This window comes from Idiotropiscis lumnitzeri, chromosome 1, assembly GCF_059441095.1.
Source record: "Idiotropiscis lumnitzeri isolate Australia: NSW breed Sydney's pygmy pipehorse chromosome 1, RoL_Ilum_1.0, whole genome shotgun sequence".
Classification (NCBI taxonomy): domain Eukaryota; kingdom Metazoa; phylum Chordata; class Actinopteri; order Syngnathiformes; family Syngnathidae; genus Idiotropiscis; species Idiotropiscis lumnitzeri.
This window is the reverse complement of record NC_142391.1, coordinates 11,108,386-11,115,250: the sequence shown is the minus strand read 5'-3', so window position 1 is coordinate 11,115,250 and position 6,865 is coordinate 11,108,386. Positions and strand designations below refer to the sequence as shown.

Genomic DNA, 6,865 nt, shown 5'->3' with positions numbered 1-6,865 from the left:
TCAAGTCCATACATCACTCCTTCACTTCTATACAAATTAGTGTTAAACTATTTGTAGAAGAATGAAAATCGCTGCTAAATGTCAAGTATGAGGGGAGTTCGAGGAGCAGTTTCGCAATTTAAGGTCATCTTGTGACTGGTATTGTCCAAAACTCTTGGAAGCACATTTGGCGAAACAAACTATACTCGGGAGGGTGCTCCAACTCCGCTTTTATTAAATCCAGTCATTAGATGGTATTATTGAGAACATTCCTGAAATAAAAGATTTGGTCAGAAAATTTTGATTGCCTTTACATCCAAACAAGAGCCCCGTGAGACTGTCGGCCTTCCTTGAATTGTTCAGTTCGTACAAAAAATGCACAAGAAAATTGTATTATTTTAAGGTTTAAATACAGAAAACAAGTCATGTTGTCAACTATTTGGCCAGCCGTCGGACACGCGCACTACCGCTTGCCGAGTACCTCAAGTATGAGCCATATAATTGTTTCATGAGCCGTCATGGCATCTGCTGGCCTTTCATTGCTGCGCTCTTTGAGCACTTAATCAATAGCTGTCATCTCTAGCTCATCCTCTAAAGTGGGCTCCTGTTATTTGTCTATCCGTGATCCATCTCCGTGCTGCTATTTGAATTTTCATTACACACAGAAGAGGGCCTTCTTCACGACCAGAAGACTTAACAGATTGTTTAAGGACTCTCAATGCATTTTCATTTACACAAGACCTGTGTTCGAGAAATCTATACATGGGCCTGCAGGCAATGCGCAGTGGCACGCAGGGTAAACTCGGAACGTGTGGAGAATTTTACACCCTGAGGAAGGCAATTTCAGTGTCTTGCTTTTTCTGATTATTTGCGAAAGCTGCTTTTATTGCTGTTGTCCAGCACCTATCTGTCTGTCGAGATGTGTATTTGCTTTGGCTTTAAGGAGTCACCATAGATATTTTATAACACCCTCCCTTCCTCCTTAGAAAAGTATTTGATAAAGCACTTGTGAGGCTGCCCGGCTGCAGGCTTGTTACGCTCGTTTGGCATTCTGCATGCGTATAGTTTCTAAATCACTTCTTGTGATTGGGACTCATATCTGCCAGCAAAGACTGATTGTACTCCCCGGCGTAGCAGTGGAGTGATTTGTGGTTTTGAGTTTATCTGAAGTAAACATTGATAATATTGGAAGCGCAAAGCCTGTTTTTTTCCTAGAAACAACTGCGCAGCGATCTGTGCTCGGAGCGTCGTTAAGAAAACAGTTTTGGAAAATTGGACCTTGAAGAATTCCGAGTGGCCGAGTAATTGGAGGTCAATAGAAAGCAATGCTCCACGACCCACTTGAGTGTGAGGCAGTGAACAAGAGAGGGGGGGCAGCAGAGTGTCAATCAGCAAGCGCTTTGCCCGCATTGCCCCTTAATTTAATCACTGTTTAATTACTGCTGTCCCCTGAGGGCTGCTCTGTGAGCTTCAGTTACTGAGCACTTTGCCTTCTTCTTCGTCTCCGTCTCTCGGTGGGTATTTAGCCCTCGGACACTCTTTCTGAAGCAGGCTGCTTTCTCAGAAGCCTCAGCAGTATTTCAACCTAACCTCGGGGCCCCTTGCGCAAATCTGCTGATGATAATGTCAAGGGCAAGTACATGTATGTGCATGGGGTTGATAGAGACTGCAGGCAGATGAGTAGACCCCAAATACATCCGACTATGTCCTGTCGAGTAATGGCAAGAATAGCTTGACAATATGTTGACGGCATATGTAACCCAGTGGAGAAAACGTCATACTCTATACGGATATTTTATTTTGAAACAGCATTTATTTTGTTAAGAGGAAGTGTACATCTCTCTCTTAGTTGATTTCCTATTGGGAGTGTCACTTATATGATAATGACTTTCTGATTGGTCAAAGTGAAATTGTCCCGCCTTCTCAAGATGCTAGCTCGAGATTAACTTTGTATATCGTTCTTCTACGCTTGGATGCCCAACTGAAAAGTTGAGTGACAATATCTCTTGATTGCTCATGCTAATGTGCCCTTCGGTGAGTGAAATACTTATTGAAGTCGATATAAATGTGACCAATATTCAAATGTTGATTGGGAAATGTTTTATTTTAAGTTTGAATACCAGTGAGGACTGAGGGTCTGTGACAAAACGACCGTGTTCATACTCGAACGTCGTCTTGGTGAGTAGCCACGTGCTTGCTATGGACTACGTGCAAACTCTTTTTTTTTTTTAGTCAATACCAGTAAAGGCTTTCCAAAAGTGTGTTCTAACACAAGTTTGTTCAGTGCTTTGATAAAAAAAAAATTCTATAAGGCACTGATTGACGAAAATGACCACAGGTATATCCTATATTGCCATCAACGGATTTGGCAAGGGCTGACCGAGAGCCACTTTGGTCCTGAAAGAGTCCATCCTGTATTTGTAAACCGCTGCACGAAAAAGAGGGTTTGCCCTGTGTGTGTTTCTGTGGTTGGTCACCAGTGAGACCACTTCCTGAAGCTGTGGTCAGGTTGACATTGACTGTTTAACAAATACCACCTTATCTCCGGGCAAACATTGTCTACATTTTGTGGTTTCTCTGGATTACCAGGAGCCCACCACCATAGATCCTACACAGAGCTCTACCAGGGGAATAGCTCCCGTTTAGCTTTTAAGCTCCATCAGTCGATACAAATTTAACATGCCAATGATCAGGTGCAGGGGATGCGGGGTCTCTAGTGCCTTGCACTTTCTCGTCCCACTCTCGGAGACCCACTAAGGCGCGCTTCTTCTGATCGATGAGGATTACTGTGAGGAGGCCAAAGTGGTAAAATCCGTTTGTTTGTATTTTTAACAGCAACACTGACTTGATCTGAACTGTTGCTTTCCTGGTGCAGCTGGGATATTTTAGACGGTGTTGTAGAAATAAAAAAAAAAATACAAATGGAAATGATGGGATGTGCAGGGTGTATTGTGTTCTGACTGATAGATGAGACGCTGCCTCTCAGGAGAGTCCACGTTGATGCATATCGCCAAGGGAGGAGAGTTGAGACAGTTATGGCTCGTGGGTATTCAGATTTGAGTGGTGACAGGTTTATTATTGAAGTTTTGTTTGCGCTGGACGGGTAGCGTCGGGGTGCAACAGTCATCGTCTTCCTCTTTAGCTGGCGTCTTGACAGCCAACAACACGAGGCTGTTTCTTCTACCAGCTGGTGTTTTACCACCCCAGCGACCGTTTTAACACATTGAAAGAAAGCCCGTGCTGTGATATGGATTAAAAGTGAAAGGTGTAATGCTTACATTTTAGCTTTTTATCATACCCAAGGTGTATTTTACGCTTTGGGATGCTTTATATAAAGCTGCCTTAATACAAGGCCAAATTGAAATTGGCTGGAGAATTGTGCCCAGTGTAATCCCATGTAAGATGCTCTGTGGCCTCATTTGTGTCAAGCAGGAACAGCGAGACCTGTAATGCAATTTATGACCTGCTGCCTCTGACATTAATAAAGACGGAACATGTACAGGAAATTAAACTCTCACTTTCCCCTTGTAATGAGATCTTATCCATCACAGCGCTGTTTACCCGTGCAATCTGATAAAAACGATCAAATTTGAAGCTCAGTCACAGCCTCACGCGGCGCGACTGCGGCAACCTGCTGGCATTACTCTTTGAAATGGATGGAAAAGTGAATGGGATTGAAATAAAGACTCTATATGTTAATAGGCATGGTTTAGCTCCCCAAGTGATGCACCGAATATCAGTGCAGTGTTTTCGTGTTATACATTCCTAATTGTACAGACAGGGCCATCAAGTGAACATGTGGACTTCATCTGTGTTTGCTCGTTGGCCACAAGAGGGGAGTAGCAAGCTGAGGAGACGGCAGAGGCCAGGCCACAACAGGTTTATTATAGTGCTGGAAAGCTATGAGGTATATATTAACTAAAAGCTATAATAATCTTGTCTTTCTTTGATATAAATGAGGGGATAGAAAGCACTATGCACAGTGATGGGGGAAATCTAATAGTATTGGGTTTTATAGGTAATAAGAGCGAGATGATCAAAGGTTCCCGATACTCAAAAGCAGCAAGGTTGCACTCGAGGGGGAACTGAGTGCTCTCCACGTCGGCTCAGTAAATTGCCAGATCAGCTAATCAGAATTCAACTGGAAGATGTAAGTTTGTGGAGACTAATTGAAGACAGATTTAAGGGGCATCCATCTGGATGTAGCGACCCTCTACTGCTCTTCTTGGCAATTTCTGGTGAATATTAATAATGCTTTTTATATACTGAGCAAGAGGAGAGTGTGGGGGGAGGGGGGGGGGCTCCAATTGAAACCCCTAAAAAGCATCAAACATGCACGGTGAAATTACTCTGAAGATTTCTCAAGCAGACCATCCATTTATGTGCCCTCCTGGCTGCATGAAGGGCCATGCGCTCATGGAGAGGAAAAAAAAAAAAACGTTATCAACACCTGCTCAACATGGCCATATGAGCCAATTAAACAAGTATGGCTGTACAGTATGTTGTCCTCCTCTACATGATTAATCTCCGGATGTGTGGAGCTGCTTGACCCGGCTGGCCTACGATAGAACATTCCCAGAAAAATATAAATTAAAATAACCCGGTAGAGTTAATGAAGAGTACAACCTGATCAAGTGGTAGGCCTGAATAGTTGGAACAACAGTTTAATGAAGTCTTGGCGATAAGAAGGCTTTGATTTGCATAAGGCAATTGCAAAGAATTAATGGCATTATGTATGGAATACAGGTAGCATAAAGCCACAGTAAGGAATAATTGGGTTGTTTTACTCCAGGGCCCCCCATCTTTCGATAAAAAATTAAAACTGACACTAAAGTTAAATTAAAGTTTTTATAAGCCCTGCAAGCTACCATGACCTGAACCATGAGTGTCCAAGTTCATCACTAGACCACTAGAAGTCATGGGTCAAGGTGGTTGTTGAAAAAAAAAAGAAATCAAAAAAGGTTTTAGTATAAGGCTGAATGCAACATATTGCAAAATAATTGGGCTTTTGAAATGAACTCTAAGGAATCATGAGGTCAATTTTGTCTCCAATGTCCATACAGTTATAACTCGAATGTCACCAAATGGAGTATGAGACCAAAATTGTTAAAAAAAATTGTGAAACATGATTTTTTAATGTCCACATGTTTGTTTGTTGGAAATCTACTTCTTCTTTCATACATCGAGAAAAACACATGAGAGGTCCATTTTGATTCTCTGTTGCGTCAATGTTCAATTGACTGGGATGGACAAAACATCTTTGATCGGGGAAATTAACTGTCAATTAATCAATCTTTTTTTTTAAGGTGAAGAATCTGATATTACATGTTCTGAACTCCTGTTTCCATTCCTGTATCCCATTAAACAGAATACTGCTACCCAGAAGAGTTGATGAGCTGATGTGTGGATGTAGCTTGACTTCCCAAAGCTGACGTCATGTTGATCTTGACTAGTTGACACAAAATCAAGAGGCGGCTGCTTGCAGCCAAATAGTGCAATCAATGACTTTAATACGAGGCGTTTCATCAGTCAGTTGAACGTATTGCTATACTCTTGCAGTGACTCAAATGAAGGGAAAATAACCTTTTTATCCAGATGCACATCAAAACGAAAGAAAAATGCATTTGCTATTTTGTTTTATTTTTCAAAATCCTGCTAACTCAGTCTGACTCTGCAGCATTGAATTATTTCCTCTGTTTAAAGCACAACGCTGGCTTCAAAACACTTCACATGATTGCTGTTTTCAGTTGGCCATTCCGCTCCGTGACCCTATGACATCATCTGTTTTTTTTTTTTCTTTTTCACCATAGCTCTTGATCTGATGGTGAGAACACCAAAGCAAACAACGCTGTCAATATGGCATTCACCAGTGCTGTTATTTCCCCCAGGACTTGCTCGCACGCATTGGATGCCGCCCTCCTGAGACAAATTTCGACAATGGCCGCATGCTCATTGCTGTTAGCTCAAGCGTTACTGAGCTAAGATTTTATTTTATTTCTTTTATTTATTTTAGAAAAATGCTTGCTCAAATGAATTTGATGACTTTTTTCTTTTCTTTCCTGCCCACCAAATTGCCTAGACAGAAATTGCCCCTTTTTAGATTTGTTGTGCCTGTCATCACTGCTGAGTTTCCAGTGGAGGTTTGATTTACATTTTGGAAGTAGTGCCATTTGTCCCCAATAACCATAGCACATAATACTGCTCTTATTTTACAACCTGAAGTACCTTTCTCTTACTCCTCAAGGAGACATTTTCACTCCACTGCTTTGATATGCTTGGCTGCTCAGTAGCTGTTGAAGTGTGTGGGGGGCAGGGGGGGGGATAAAATAAATAAAGCCTCCCACCGCAGACAGGTGTCTGATTCTTATTCCCATGGCAAACGTGCGCCACAGCTAGATGCAGATTGCCCATGGAGATCACTGTTGGTGCAAAATAATAGTGTGTGTCTAGAGACGCTGGCCCGAGCTGGGACCATTTTTACTGGCCTTCAAGTATGATGTCTGCTCGAGAGAAGATGATACAACAGTAAGGGAGCGATTGCCATAATGATAGACTTCTAACCAGACATTTTTCATAAATGGAAACTTCAGAGCTTTGACAAGAATCAAGAATGGGCACGTTGACCTGTCAGGCAATTTGGAGAAAATGTTTTTTTTTTTTTTTGTGTTCTAAATTACAATGCTGTGTATACTCTTGCAGAAATAGACTTCACCCCGGGTGATATTGTTGAAAGTTTGGAAAGAGTCCTGTTGATAGGCTTAGAGAAGTTTAGTTTTTCTATTTTACTTTTTTATGGTGGAAAATTAACTTTTTCAGAATGAATATACTTCTTTAGACAGGCCCTGGTTTAGTTTTGCACTGTTGTGCGCCGTTGTGGGAGAGAGCA

At 41.8% G+C, this 6,865-nt stretch overlaps 1 long non-coding RNA gene across 1 annotated transcript; it reads left to right on the top strand.

The window, feature by feature from the left end:
• The first annotated feature begins 1,900 nt into the window (after positions 1 to 1,900).
• Positions 1,901 to 6,256, top strand: LOC148343159 (uncharacterized). Its single transcript, XR_015845655.1, has 3 exons — positions 1,901 to 2,013; positions 2,091 to 2,157; positions 5,348 to 6,256. It is a non-coding gene; the product is annotated as an uncharacterized LOC148343159 (long non-coding RNA).
• Positions 6,257 to 6,865: the final 609 nt, after the last annotated feature.